The sequence below is a fragment of the Pogoniulus pusillus genome, chromosome 14, assembly GCF_015220805.1.
Source record: "Pogoniulus pusillus isolate bPogPus1 chromosome 14, bPogPus1.pri, whole genome shotgun sequence".
NCBI lineage: Eukaryota > Metazoa > Chordata > Aves > Piciformes > Lybiidae > Pogoniulus > Pogoniulus pusillus.
Window position 1 is genome coordinate 16,352,361 of NC_087277.1, and position 14,003 is coordinate 16,366,363.

Below are 14,003 nucleotides of genomic sequence, written 5' to 3' on the forward strand. Positions count from 1 at the left end.
CGTGGTTTTCTTTTTTTTAGTGTAGTGTCTCATATGACTCAAAAGTTTCTAAGATGAGCTTGGAATTTTCACAGATTTTTCTTCTGAGCAGCTCTGGCATTATATCTAGTCTGAAATTTGGCTAGTGGGGTACAGGTGTCTGCATGTTAAGTATGACATTTCTCTGGCTTCAAATTCCTGTAAATTATAAGCTTTGTAAAACAATCTATTCTGTATTTGGAGTCAAAGAAGTTTTATCCAGACATTCTCCATGTTCACTTCACTGAGTATTCTCATTTTCAGCACCACAAGACATGAAGGTTTCCCCCCAAATTCCATGTGTAGTTCACCACCACTGTGAGTGCCATAGGTCAGACCAGCCTGCTTCCTCAGGACTCTCCCAGCTTCACTCAAAGCCACATGAAAAACTGCAAATTAAGTGAGTTAAATGCAAACTAAGTGAGTTAAATTCTCCCTGGCAGATAAAGATTTTACTATTAGAAGTCAGAAGAGCCCTGTTGCTGCTGACAGTCTAGCAACATTAAACTCAATACTGTTACTTCCACAAAGAAGATAAAGCATATATTTTTCAACCCAGCCTTCCCTTTCTGAAAATTCAAGACGGAAATTTTGATGGTCTTTTGACGACTGTGTCCTTTCTTAAACTACAAAAATAGTATTTTCCAGAATAACTCATGAGCTCACAATCCAAGAACAACTTCCAAGTTTTACAACAGACATGTGTCCAAACATTTTTCAAGCTATTATGTCTTATCTCTAATTGCTGTGAATGAATGTAATAGGTAACCCTACAACTTTGTTGCTTTCAGAGAGATTTATGGCACAACTAAAAGCAATTAATTAGCAAGACCACACCACAGATCTCCTAACTTTCCTTCTCTTTTAGAAACTATTTATCTAATAATAATGGCCTATTGCATGGTTTCAGTTATGAATTTAAAGTTTTATTTTAACTTTTGAAGAGAGAAAGCTGGCTGGAGAGCATGAAGCTTCACATCTTTACAGGTACCATTTGAACTGTTTTATTCTTTTTTTCATAATTCTTTAATTGTTTGGTACACAGACATAAAGGATAATAAAAGGAAACATTTCCTAATTATAAATTAGTTTTGGCTTCAAATCCCCTAATATCACAGTGGGGATTCTGACTGCTATTAGCCCAAGTAGCATGGTATGAATTTCGATTTGAAGCTTGTTCTGATTCTCAGACAGGCATATTTGTGTACACTGAAGACTCATCCTCTCTGTTAAAATGGCAAATAAAGAAGGTGCAGATGTCGGATGGAAACTCGGAATTGAGATCTTCAACCATTATGCAAGAGACAATGTTCAGCAAATCTGCATTGAATACCAACTGATAGCTTAACCTGATATTAACACACTGATTTCAATGCTTAGAGACACACACACCTTTTCTGCATCTTATTCAAGAGATCCCAAGTTTAGTCAGGCTGACCTATAACCCCTCCAGAAAGTCAGCATACTGAGAAGAGTAGTACTTTTATCTATCTATCTCCCCAAGGATCTTCTCACAAAAAAAAAAGTCACATTGAAAAGTCTTCCTTGTTTGTGGAACTCGTTCTTCCTGCATATATTTACAGTGACCACACTCTTTGTTCAGGCACACAGAAAAGTTTCTCTCAAAATACAGCTATTTCAGAAAGCAAACAGCAAGGCAAGTAAGAAAAACGGAGTGTTAATGCTGTCTCTGCAGCAGAGCTGCTCCGAATGAATTCCCTAAATACTTAACCTGCAGAGATGGAAACATCATTACCCAAGACCTTTGGAGAAACCAATGTGTGATGACCAAATGGTTTTAAACACAAGGAGCTCAAAGTCAGATTGCCTTTGAAGTAATTAGATCACATCACTCTGTACTGTAATACAAATGCAATGCCTTGGAGAAATAAAAGAAGAAAAGGGCTATTTTTCTTTATTTTTGGTAGATGCCGTAGTGTCCTCATAACAGAACCATATCCCTCAAACTGACTGCAGAGTTCATGGTGCTGAAGCCTCTCAAAAGCTACTGCAACTCACATTTTATAGCACAGTGGAAAAAAAAATCTTATTTTAGATTCTGTAAGAAGAGGAAGGTGTTTTAGAAATACATCCATCTAGGTTCACATTCCTATTCTTGGCAATTTAAAAAGCTCTACAGAGTGAAAATAGAATGGTGGGAAATAGAAGAAATATTCTGTTATACATATGAACAACCAGCAACACAAAGTATAAAAATGTGCATTTGGCACCAGCTCTAGTTTATCTGATTTCTCAGGTCTTAATATTATAGCCACAATTCTTCATGATGACTTTGGATATAGGTGGATGCATCCTCTCCTAAATTTTAGAAGAAGCTTTCAATACACTCAGCTGTGTCTAACAGCAAGGACATACACTTTTCATATCTTGGTTCTCCAGTTGGAGTGAAAAAGCGTTATGAAGGAAGGAATGATCATTAGCCCTGCTTAATTAAGGAGAAACAGGCACAGAGAGGTGAAATAATTTGCTTAGAAGTACCCTACACACTAGATATACAGGTGGCAACAGGACCCTCAAACTCCTGAGCCCTGTCCAATGCAATGCAGTCTCTAGCAAGCAACTCATTTCCAAAACCCATGAGAAATAACTGTTTCCAAACTTTTAAACTTTTTATAAGCAAAGGAACAATTTTACTGCAGAAGAATGTTGCCTTTTGCGGTTCATTTTAATACAATTCATTCATTCCCCAGATCAACCACAAACTCAGCATTCCTATGAAGCTGCTTTCTTTTTCCCACACCACCAACAGCTACACAGACAATTTTCTCCCCTTCAGTAGGGAAGGGTGAAACATAGCAGAGCTGTTTATCATAGGTTTAGGATATTATTTGCTATGTCTCTGTAAACAGCTGCAGTTTCACAGTGTATCTACTTTTATAGCTAACTTTCAAAGCAACACAACAATAAAGGATTTTCTAGGAATCAACAAAGTGGAGACAAGGAAACAGCTCTGTGCAAAGCATGGAATGAGGTTAAAGATAAAAAGAGATGAAAACTTAATGCCAAGGTGAAGGGAAGGAACAGAGAGGGTGCAAGAATGGAGACCCTGAAATTATCTTGCAAGTGAAGGCCAAAAAGGCAGATATACAGGCCAGAAGGGAAAAGATAGTGAAGTCTATCAGTGACAGTATAGTGATGGATCAAAAATAAACAAGCAAAAAAATGAGACTTTGCTGGTCTTCTCATCAGCATTAAGCAAAAAAATGAGACTTTGCTGGTCTTCTCATCAGCATTGGCTATATCTTACAATTGGCAAAACAAGAGACAGGAGAGAGGTTGTAGGGATGAGTCACCATTTGCACATAAGCAATTTGCACTACGTGCAAGAAGAGGAAGCAGACCAGGCATGCTGTTCAGCAAGTGGCTACAGTTTTGCTGCAAGCTGTCAGAATGACCAGGGCACCTGCCAAAACCGTAATGTAGTTTCACATCACTTCATTGCTAGTGGTCCTGAGCCCCAGAGGCAGAACAAGGGAATGGACCTTGTTCATTGGAACAGCAGAAAAGAAATGATCCCTTTTTAGCTTTAAGGCAACTCTGAAGCGCTTGGCGGACACTTCCATTTTTTATTACAGCTGCTCTGGTCAAGACTTTGGCCATCTAATCTACCACCCAACATGAATCTGACTGATGGCTGGTAGGTTGGACAAATTTCTGGATCTAAGGAAACATTGTTTCCATGGCTGTCTTCAGTCCAAAACATGCCTCTCTCCAGTTAACTAAGTTTACCATATGACACTGATTTTCCCTTTGTCACCATTTCAGATTTAAGCAAAACCTTCCTTTCTTACATTCCTTGAATGGCCTCTAAACCATTCCTGTAGGTGCTAAACCTACCCATTCTAAGCTACATTTATCACATACAATATATCCATTACTGGAATCGAGGACTTAGCAGGCGACCTGTATTAAATACAATTTGCTACTGAAATACACACATTTGTTATTAATTATATGCTGCTCTTTTCAGAAGAGATGTTCAAGGTCTCTTCAAACTACTTCTTTAAGAGTAAAACCAGCTTTTCTCTACCTATTAGCCTGTGAAATCTCTGCCTAGCTTGAGATGAAATCCAGACATTTACCATAGGGTATCTGCCTGGTGATTCTCTTTTAGCTTTCCTTCCTTCACCCTGCAAGGATGTCACATCAGTTCATCTCTACCAACTGTACCAAAATCCTGTGACCTATTCTGTCTTTGGAAGACTTCCAGTTCTTTCAGAAAGCAGATTGCAGTGTACCACTAATTGTGGTTAGAAAGAGCAGATAGCTCAAGTAACTGCTATTTATTCATTTGACAGCCTTAAACATACACTTGGAATACCTACAGAGTTTCAACAAAGCTTCAGTGAAGTCTAAACCTGCACTTATTTTTTTATCTCTGTAATTTGCAGGCCAGCTTTGTGGTTTCTTTTATTGCAAATAATTAAGCAATTCAAGGTAGATTATTTCACTCATGAAAATTTACATTGCTCTAAGCAAACATGCTCTGAGAAAGCTGTGCTGCAAAACATTCTCACTGTCTCTTCACGTAAACTCCAAGCACCTTGTTCCTCACTGCTATGAGCTCCAATGGCTGCTCAGGGCCATGACCAGCCAGGTGTGAATAGCTGAGAGGACGGATGGACAGTCCATAACCTCTTCAGGCAGCCAGTGCCAGTTTCAGACACCTTCACTGAAAGAAGTTTTCCTACACGTAAAATGGCATTTGCTGCATTTGCTTGTGCACATCACCTATTGCCCTTTCAGAAGCCTGGCTCTGTCTCTACATCCTTCCATCAGATATCTACACAAATCGATAAAATTCCTTGAGCTTTGTCTTCTCTGGATGGCTTCTTACCCTTCTCTGAAGAAGGTCTCATCTGCTTATTCCTGACCTGGCAGTCTGTGTCAAACACCCACCACTGCCTTGGTCTGCTCTATGAGTGTGACCCAGCAGTTCCCAGCTGGGCCATCACTGGTTGCAAGGTAGAGTTCCATGAATTCCCCCTTCACTCTCACATAAATGCAAAACCTGCTGTGGATCCTTGCTGCCCTCCCCTGTAAGCTGATTGGATGTAGTTTGGGACTTGGAGCAGAAGGCTGGAGATCTTCAACAGCCCCTTCCAAGGGCCATTTCTACATTCTGTGATACGAGCTTGGTGATGTCTGCAAAGGCTTTTGCACAGACTGCTTGTTAGTGACTTTCCCTCATTTAAAGTTTCTCCTCTCACTCCAGTTTCATGTATTTACAGAATTTCACTGTCACTGAGGTCTCTACCTCTTTATCTAACTACACAGAAGATTGGCAAACAAATTCAAAAGATGCTGTCATATATATAGGGGGAGAAAAACACAGAAAGAGAGATGCAAACACACTCACTTTTTCTTTCCAAAGGGCAATGACTGCAATTTTTTTTTGTTTCTCTTCCTCCAGGTCATGCCACAGGGCAATTGCCACAGGCATGTGGGAATTCTTGTCCTTTTCAGTATGTCCTTAACAGAGAGATACAAAGGCACAAGACCACTATTGATCTTTCCAACACATGTATGGTCCTCCTCTCCAGCACACTCCTTTTCCTGAGGCACATAGTGACAAGTCTTCCAGACATAATCCCAGATGAGGACAACTGCTCTGACCTGGTATTTTGGCTCCTGTGTTCTGCTTCTCATGTAACATTTATGCCCATGACCTGATTTGCAAATCCAGTTGAAGATACAGGCCAGGGCAGAGCAGACAGAACAGCATGTTATGACCTCTGAGTGGTATTTCTCCTAATGCGCTGACTGAGCCAACACTTTACAATGTCAGGCTCCCCAAGACGCTACAGCAGAAATCAAAGTTAGCACATAAAACTGCCTAGTGAAAGACGCTCCTGTGTATCACCGTACTGTCAGCCAGTGAGTTCAGTGGGAAACATCTAGCTCTCCACATTGGGAAGTGTTTGAGGAAAGGATCTGAAGTTTAACTTAATACTTTGCACATTTAATTGTTCTTTTCTGCACATCGTGTGATAAACACAATATGCACTCACACAGTGCATGAACTCACCCTGAAATGCAGACATTACATTCACTGGGTTGAGAACAGATAATTTTGGCTTGCTCAGAAGAGATGAGCTGGTCCATTTTACACTCTCGGCCAGGGATGCTGGCCCAGAGGGTAACAAACAGAAGACATACAGGACTCCACAGAGTCTTCCGAGTTCTGAGTCCAAGTATCATAAAACATGTTTTGTCACCACCTTTCACCAAAAACTCCCCAAACTTTTCATATATAATCCATACCAAAAGTCCTTAGGGTTTCTTGACAGCAACCTCTGTCTTGATAGTAATCCTAAATGAGAAAGAGCTTTTTGATCTTTGTTTTGCTCTCAAGGTTGGCTTTTTTTCTGCCTGGAAAGTGACAGCAGCAGCACTCAATGCCATCCATATAATCTGGTTTCTGAAAGAAGTTCAGCACTCTTTCTTAATGATGGTCAAGGCATGGATACACAGCATCTGCCTGTGGGCTCATTCCAGAAGCAGATCTCTGTTGCCACAAATGCCTTACCTGTAGCTGAATGTGTCTGGAACTTTATAATCCACTTTACTCCTGTAAGTCTTGTTACACTACACTGCATAATTAAATAAGCAGATCTCTTGTGCTTACACGAAGCAATGTGAGATTAAGAAGTTAACAAAGTACATTTTTTTTAACCTCAGGGGCCCCACTCCAAGAAAAATACTATCTGATGAGGTGTCACCTGGGCTTAGCATAAGCTCATAGACTAAGTCAGAAGTAGTCACCAACACTGGGCCAAGCAAATTCCAGTTTAAACACTGCTTAATTCTTGAGCTGAGCAATCAGGTCTTCCCTGACAGATAACAGCACTACTTTGCTCATATTCTTTAAGACTCAAGAGCATTAGTCAGCCAAAACCCACTGAGTCATTAGAAAAGCCACCCACTGACTTCCAAATTTTTATTTATTTTTCAATCAAGAGGCTAAGACCATCCTTGGCAGAGAAATGCAAGAGAAGTTTGTAATACAGGTTTTCTTCTACAAGTTTCTTAGCTTTTCCTACACTTCTGAGCTGAAGCATTCTCATCTCCCCCCCTTTCTCTGTTCTTTGTCTCATACTCTTATTTGTACAAGTTTTTTAATTCACCCATGAAATTCATCAGGCATTAGTGTATATAGTTCTAAGACTAACACACCAAATAAAGCAGTGTGAGGTGAAAAAAAAAAGAACAAGAGTGAGCATAATGGACCCCCATGGGACAACTAAAATCCATCTGTAATTATTATCAGTGCTAAAAGTTTATAGCATGACAATGAGTTAAATCCACAATGCAACTAAATCCAAGCAAAATGATACAGAATGACCTTGATAACAAGCAGCCATATTAAAAAGACAAAGAGTAGCTGTGAATATATGACTCTGGATAAATATGTCAAAAGCAATCATATCAGCTAACACAATCCTACCTGTAATTATGTGGTCTCTCTTGCTACGGGCTTCAGTGGTGCCCTGTTCATACACTTCCATTTTAAGCTTGTCAATGGAACACCAAGCATCTCCCCAACGTGCATGACTGAATTCTTCCCAAAAATTTATTGGAGCACTGGAGCACCACTACTTTCTATTTTCTCTGTACATTTTCCCCCCTAAATTTTACCTTAAAGTAAACCAGATTCTCATATTCCTCCATAGTTATTAAACTAGGAAATCAGGGCCAAGCAATATGCACACTTTCATCTCCAGCACATTGTCCCCAGCTGTTTCAACAGTCTTCTTTAGGAAGAACTTACTTCCATTCCTAAATTCAGGGCTATATTCAGAATAATCTGCTCCCAGTAGCTAATTTAGGTATCACGATTGCTTTTCTCCACTGACAGTGCAGACAGCCGGGTCTGGCAGTGCTGGATTGTAGGTGGCCTGAATCACTGATCACTTTCTCAAATTCAGATGCTAAAGATAGGCCTCTGCAGAAAAACACTCTGAATATGGCCCTGCATCTCTGCCAGTTTCTCTCCTATGATTTGTGTTTGCCTAGCTCTGAACCTCTCAAAATCTCAAAGATGCTGCAAGAATTGTTCAGCACTTCAGTGTCTGGAACTTGTGTCATAATCGTATCTCTTCTACACAATTTCTACCCCCCTTTATTAATATTTCCAATTATTTGCATTATGTAGTCCCTAATTGGAAATCATTTGCAAGTCATGTTTATATTCTATTCCATACAAAGTACGGACTCCAGCTTAGAATAAGCACTAAGTATTACTGACCAAGTATTTTGACTGCCCTCCAACACAACAAATATGCTCTTTTCATTCAAGTTGTGGTCCCTACTTGCCTAAGACTTTTTTTTTTTCCTTTTAGCATCTCTTCAAACTTTCATGGTTGAGTTCACTTTAGATTCATGTGCTTTCTATTTACCAAACTGCACTGCAGTCAAAGCTAACACAGTCAGCTGATTGACTTGAGATTTGGTCTAAAATACAAACAGATGAGAATTTTAGCACTTGATACTGTCAGCCTCTGCTCTAAGAAGTAATCTTTATTTACAAAAAAGGTCACCTTTGAACGAGCAGCAACAATGCTGATAAACATCTGCAGGACTGAACTGTATAAATGTAAATTTTTGCAGGTTATTTAGAGAAAGCAGAACAAGCAGATGTCAGATCTAGACATCTGTTTTAAAGGCAACTCTGCAAATTGTCTGGAGACCAAAACAGATTATTAGCAGGAAATGGAGTTTTCTTAGTATTGAATTTGATTCTGCCCTACTGAAAATCAATGGAATTTTGACCCAGACTTTCACAGGAAAGGGACTTAACATTTTACACTCTCAAAGACCTGGCAGAAGCTTAAAATGCAAAGGTACAGCACCTGCCAAGGAGAAAGTTCAATTAAGATAAACTTTACATTCCAATATAAAAGTGCTCATGGTGGAGAAAGAAAGTGAAACATAGGAAGACACAAATATCAGATCATAGCAGCATTGTTGAATGAATCACTGGAAACATTCAGCTTCCTGTATGACCCACAAAGTATAAAAACTAAGGGAAAGAAAATTCCAGAGATTTACATCTGCAAGTGTGGTTCCATGCAGAAATCATTAAATCACATAATGCCCTGACTTGAAAGGGATCTTAAAAGCTCATCTAGTTCAACTCCCCTGAAGTGAGCAGGGAGATTTTCAACTAGATCAGGCTGCACAGAGCCCCATCCGACCTAACCTTGAATGTTTCCAGGGATGGGCCATCTACTACTTCCAGGTGTTTCACTATACTCACTGTAAGAAATTTCTCCTTCTAATTAGCCTAAATTTCCCTTTACTCTAAAATCATAAACCCTTGTCCTGTCATAACAGGCCTTGCTGAAAACACTGCCCCCGTCTTTCTCGTAGGTCCCCTTTAAGTAGTGAAGGGCCTCAATAAGGTCTCCCTCTAGCTGTCTCCTCTCTGGGCTGAACAGCCCCAACTCTCTCAGCCTTTCTTCACAAGGATAATGCTCCAGTCCTGCTGATAATTTTTGTACCCAGACTGTGGATTTGCTCCAGCAGGTCTATGGCTTTCCTGTGCTGAGGACTCTAGAGTTCCAAATGTTCACATGGATAGAGACAGTACTTCTGTTAATATTTTCATTTTAGTGTCTTCAAACAAAAATACCAGAATATTTTATCAACATCAATTAAGACTCAGAATGCTTCTGGGACACACATCCTTATTACACCCATTTCACAGACTAAAATGGCACAGTATTTGACTCATTAAAGGCCAGAAAATGAGTCAGCAAATAAAAAGAACCCAAAAGCCCCAATCATCCATCGCCTGTGATAACCAATGAATAACCTCTCTTTTCTCTGCTATTAGTCAGCCTTGGGAATAAAGTCACTTACCTGAAACATAAAACTATTCTATACTTAATGTTTGCCTTTTATGTTCGTTTTTCACTGTGGTTGCCTCCTAATGTTTCCCAGCCTCACACACAGACTGATACACTTAATTTTGACAGACACAAAATCCCTCTTAAATCTGCTGTAGTATTTATACTGGGATGTATAAAAATGACTTTGTGAAACAGTCTCAAAATAGAAAATGAGATTAAAAATATTTTGCACATGAAGACTTCTCTAGACTGTGAAAGAGTATGATGAACCTTATTCTCTTGTTCCTGATTGCCTAAAGAAGTCGTTATAGACAAACCACTATCTTTAATCTTACGTTCTCTTTTCAGCATGTATTTTCTTTTCTTCTATCTGCTAACAATACCCTGGTCTCTTAACAGCTCCTGAGTTCACCTTGGGTTCTCTCTGTGCTACCAAACACTTGGTGGTAAATGCCTTCTCAAAGAGACCATTGTAGCAGCGATTAGGTCAGTGTATAAGCCAGTTTGCTTAACAAGCAAGAACCTGCCTGGCCTGCCAGTAGTACTGCAAAACAGAATCATTTTCCTAAATGGTTTCATTAAAGGGGCATTGTGAGCCTGGATAGGAGATATTGAATGAAAATGGACAGAGAGTGAATTTTTTGTCATGCCAAACCAGTCTGTGGCATCAGTCTCAAAGGGTTCACTAAAAAATGACTCCATCACTTTATTTGGAGATGAACACATTTGCAATGATTCTGAAAGTGGCACTGCCACTGTGGCTACACAGCACTCATCAGCCATGATCAAGCCAATTTATAAGAACCCAGGATAAGTTATTGTCTGACAATGCCAAGCCTGACATTGACTGTGGAAAATCACAACCATCCACTGCTTCCAATTCCAGTTGAATTGCTTCTCCAAATTCTTGTCCCACACAAAGCCACGATAGGAATAGACAGAAGAGAGAGAGGGTTGCAGGCTCCTCCTTGAAGTAGTGTCACACTGAGCAACTTGGAAGCTGCTTGGAATTCTGCATTTCAATGAAAACCAGGGAAAACAGGGCCAGAAGAGCACTGTGTGAGACAGCTGTCACTATATTTTATGGGCTACAATGCTGGAGCACAGACTGTGACTCTCATCCTCTGGAATTTTTCACATTTCTCTGGAAGATGAGAAGATAAGGTCTCCTGAGGGAACTCCATCTATACAATAATTTAATGTGGGTCACGGGCACTAGGGTTTTTCTGGCTTCTTTTTCTGCCTGAAGCCCACATCTGTACTTCTGGAAGACTGAAACATATCCCTAATGTTTTCAGGCTGGCAATGGTGTAGTTGAATGGCACTTAGCTGTTTGTGACAAAAAGATTTGGTATGTCCTCAGTTCCAAATTAACCTGTACGTGTTAACTCTCCACATGGGAGAGTCCTTTACTAAGGTAAAACAGACTTCTTCCTCAGCACTGCTCCAAAAAGTAAGTACTATCACACTATCTTCTACATATAAGTATATTCATTCCCATCAATAGGATTAATCTCCTCAAACTGCACTCACAAAGAAACATGGTTTTCTTTAAGTTCATGAAGATAAATATGCTTCCAAAGGTTTCTTCATTTCATCTATTGTGGGAAGTTCTTGTGAGATGGAAAGAACTGCCCTGAGACTGCTGGTGGGAGTGCATGGCCTTTCAGGCTATTGAAATTAAGGAAGATAAACATCACCTAAGGTATACAAGAGAGAATAATGCACAGCCTCCTACAATCACAACTCCACAGTAATTCAGTTGGATGTCTTTTTATTTTTACCAATATTTTGAAGGTGTATTTCCAATGTCAAATCCACTTTCTAATAGGATGGGCATAAAAACAGATGAGAAATATGTAGGTGTTGCAAGTGTAGGTGGGGTTTCTGCAATTCATCTTGGTTCACATTCACTGTAAAGAGAACTATCAATGTACGGTGATGCTAGTGGAAGTTTTTGCTGCTGATTTATGGCTTAATGCCCATTAAGAGAAGTCAGTGATGTGAAGCTAGACTTCTATGTAAGTTGTAACACAAAAATATAACGAGGATAAGCAGATATAAACTTTCAGTGGCCTAGGGGAAGTGAAGAGTTTGGCAAATGCATGATGTTACACACAAATTCCTTTGGGGGAAAAAAAAAAAGAGAGTAAGAAAGAAAAAGAAAAAAAAAGACTGCCTTATTTCCCTGAACTCTCAGCCACCTTTTCTTCCAGCTTTCTGTGCATTACAGATCCAACATGCATCTCTGTCAAGTCAGACTACGTGGTCACACTGTAAGCTACTGTCCTCCAAGCTGGAGCCTGAAACAAAACTGAGAAACCAATAAATCATGCTATAAAAGGGAATCTCAAAGACCACATAGCGGGCTCTTTTTCCCTTCCTCTTTTGATTTCCTGGTGTTTGTTGTTTTTCTTCTTCGCTTTATGTGATGCTTCTAGCAAAGGCATTTGGCAGACCAAAAAAACCCCAAGCTGATACACAAAGACAATCCTCATCATTGTTAGTGTGACTTGTACTAACCAATTACATAAAAAAAAAAAATTTCTTCATTAAATCTGATTGAATTAAACCCAGAGTTTAGAAATGACTGAACTTCCAAGAAGTGCACCAATAGGAATTTTTTCTGATATTAAAGAATTTCAGGATATGACCTTAACTATCTACTGATAGAAGCTATTCATTCCACACGTTGATTGACCCTTCCAGTTTTCGGGTAGAGATGGCTTTTCTGTAGGCTCCAGTCTGGTGTTACTTGCAATACTAATATATTTGTGCAACTCCTTTACATCTGTTAATGAATTATCAGAGCTGAATCAGGCCAGTCATTCAGTGTGTCTGCCTATCTACAGACCAAATTTGATCATAGGCTGGGCTCTTAGCAACAAGATGAGCCTTTCAAAGTGGATATATTATGGGGGGGGGGGGAGGGGAAAAAAAAATCAAAAAAGCTGAGAAGTGACTACAGCAGTCAGAGATGGAAAGACTGATAACTGGGAGAGGATTTAACTAAGACCAGCAGAAAGTGTTGGCGACACACAGGGCATATTCATTAGAAAAACAATAACATGAAAATAAAACCAAATTGTTACAGTCTACCAAACATGTCACTCCTTTTCTTAAGAGATCATGATCAGTGCTAAAAATACACCAGAGAAAAGGCACTCTTGGTATCCAAAGATTTCTCACTCTTCCATTTCATAGAAAATCTTTCAGTGAAGTCTCTTTGCTCTGACAATTACATCTGTAGAGGCTCTAAATCTCCAGGGTTTCAAGACAACAAACATAACCAAGACCAAATTTCTTACCACCATGCAATGGGAAACCATTGCCACCATAGCAAAACCCAAATTTATCTCAGAGTGAACACTCAAAACTTTCTGCTGTGATTTTTTTTTCTTTATGCCCAAATTTGTTGTTGACAGGCTGCTCAGAGTAGACAGCACCATGTGTCTTACTCCCAGCCCTGTGCTGCCAAATTATAGATGCAAAACTCAAAACTTAGATGCAGAATCTGCACACTGGAAGTGTAAAGGAATCAAACTGAAAATCTCAATAAAAACAACTCAAAAGTGGGCAATATTGCAGAAGAGCAATAATTTAACAAGCAAAAGTTTCTGACCAATTTCATGTGTCATTTTCCAGGATCCAGGGGTCTTTGTACCACATCTTATGCAACTGCAGCTGAATGCTTTTTTGTTCAGTGTGGATGGACCAATTTAGTACAGATGAATCAGTTTGCTTCCTGTATCAATACCTGCCAATATTACAGCATAAAAAGAAATTAAAATATTAGGATGGTGCCTTTTTAAAGATGGCACCTGGTTGACTACTGTGAAAATATTAGGACGGCTGTACACACTCATTTTTCATTTAAACTAAATTGGCCTTTTAGATCTAAAAATACCCTAGATTTCCCCCACCTGGCATTTTCTTCTTGGATGCTATTTCTGAGCTGATGGAAATTTCCATCAGAATTCTGTTAACCTTTAAAAATTAAATATTGAAAGAACTCCTGGCAATGCGCACTCACAGCCCAGAAAACCAACCATACCCTGGGCTGCATCAAAAGAAGCATGACCACCAAGGGAGGTGGTTCTCCCTCTCTAC

At 39.5% G+C, this 14,003-nt stretch overlaps 1 protein-coding gene across 4 annotated transcripts in view; it reads right to left on the reverse strand.

Annotated features, from left to right (window-relative positions):
* TRAPPC9 (trafficking protein particle complex subunit 9) overlaps positions 1 to 14,003 on the reverse strand; it is a 443,292-nt gene that overhangs the window by 35,897 nt on the left and 393,392 nt on the right. The gene's annotated exons all lie outside the window — the stretch shown is intronic.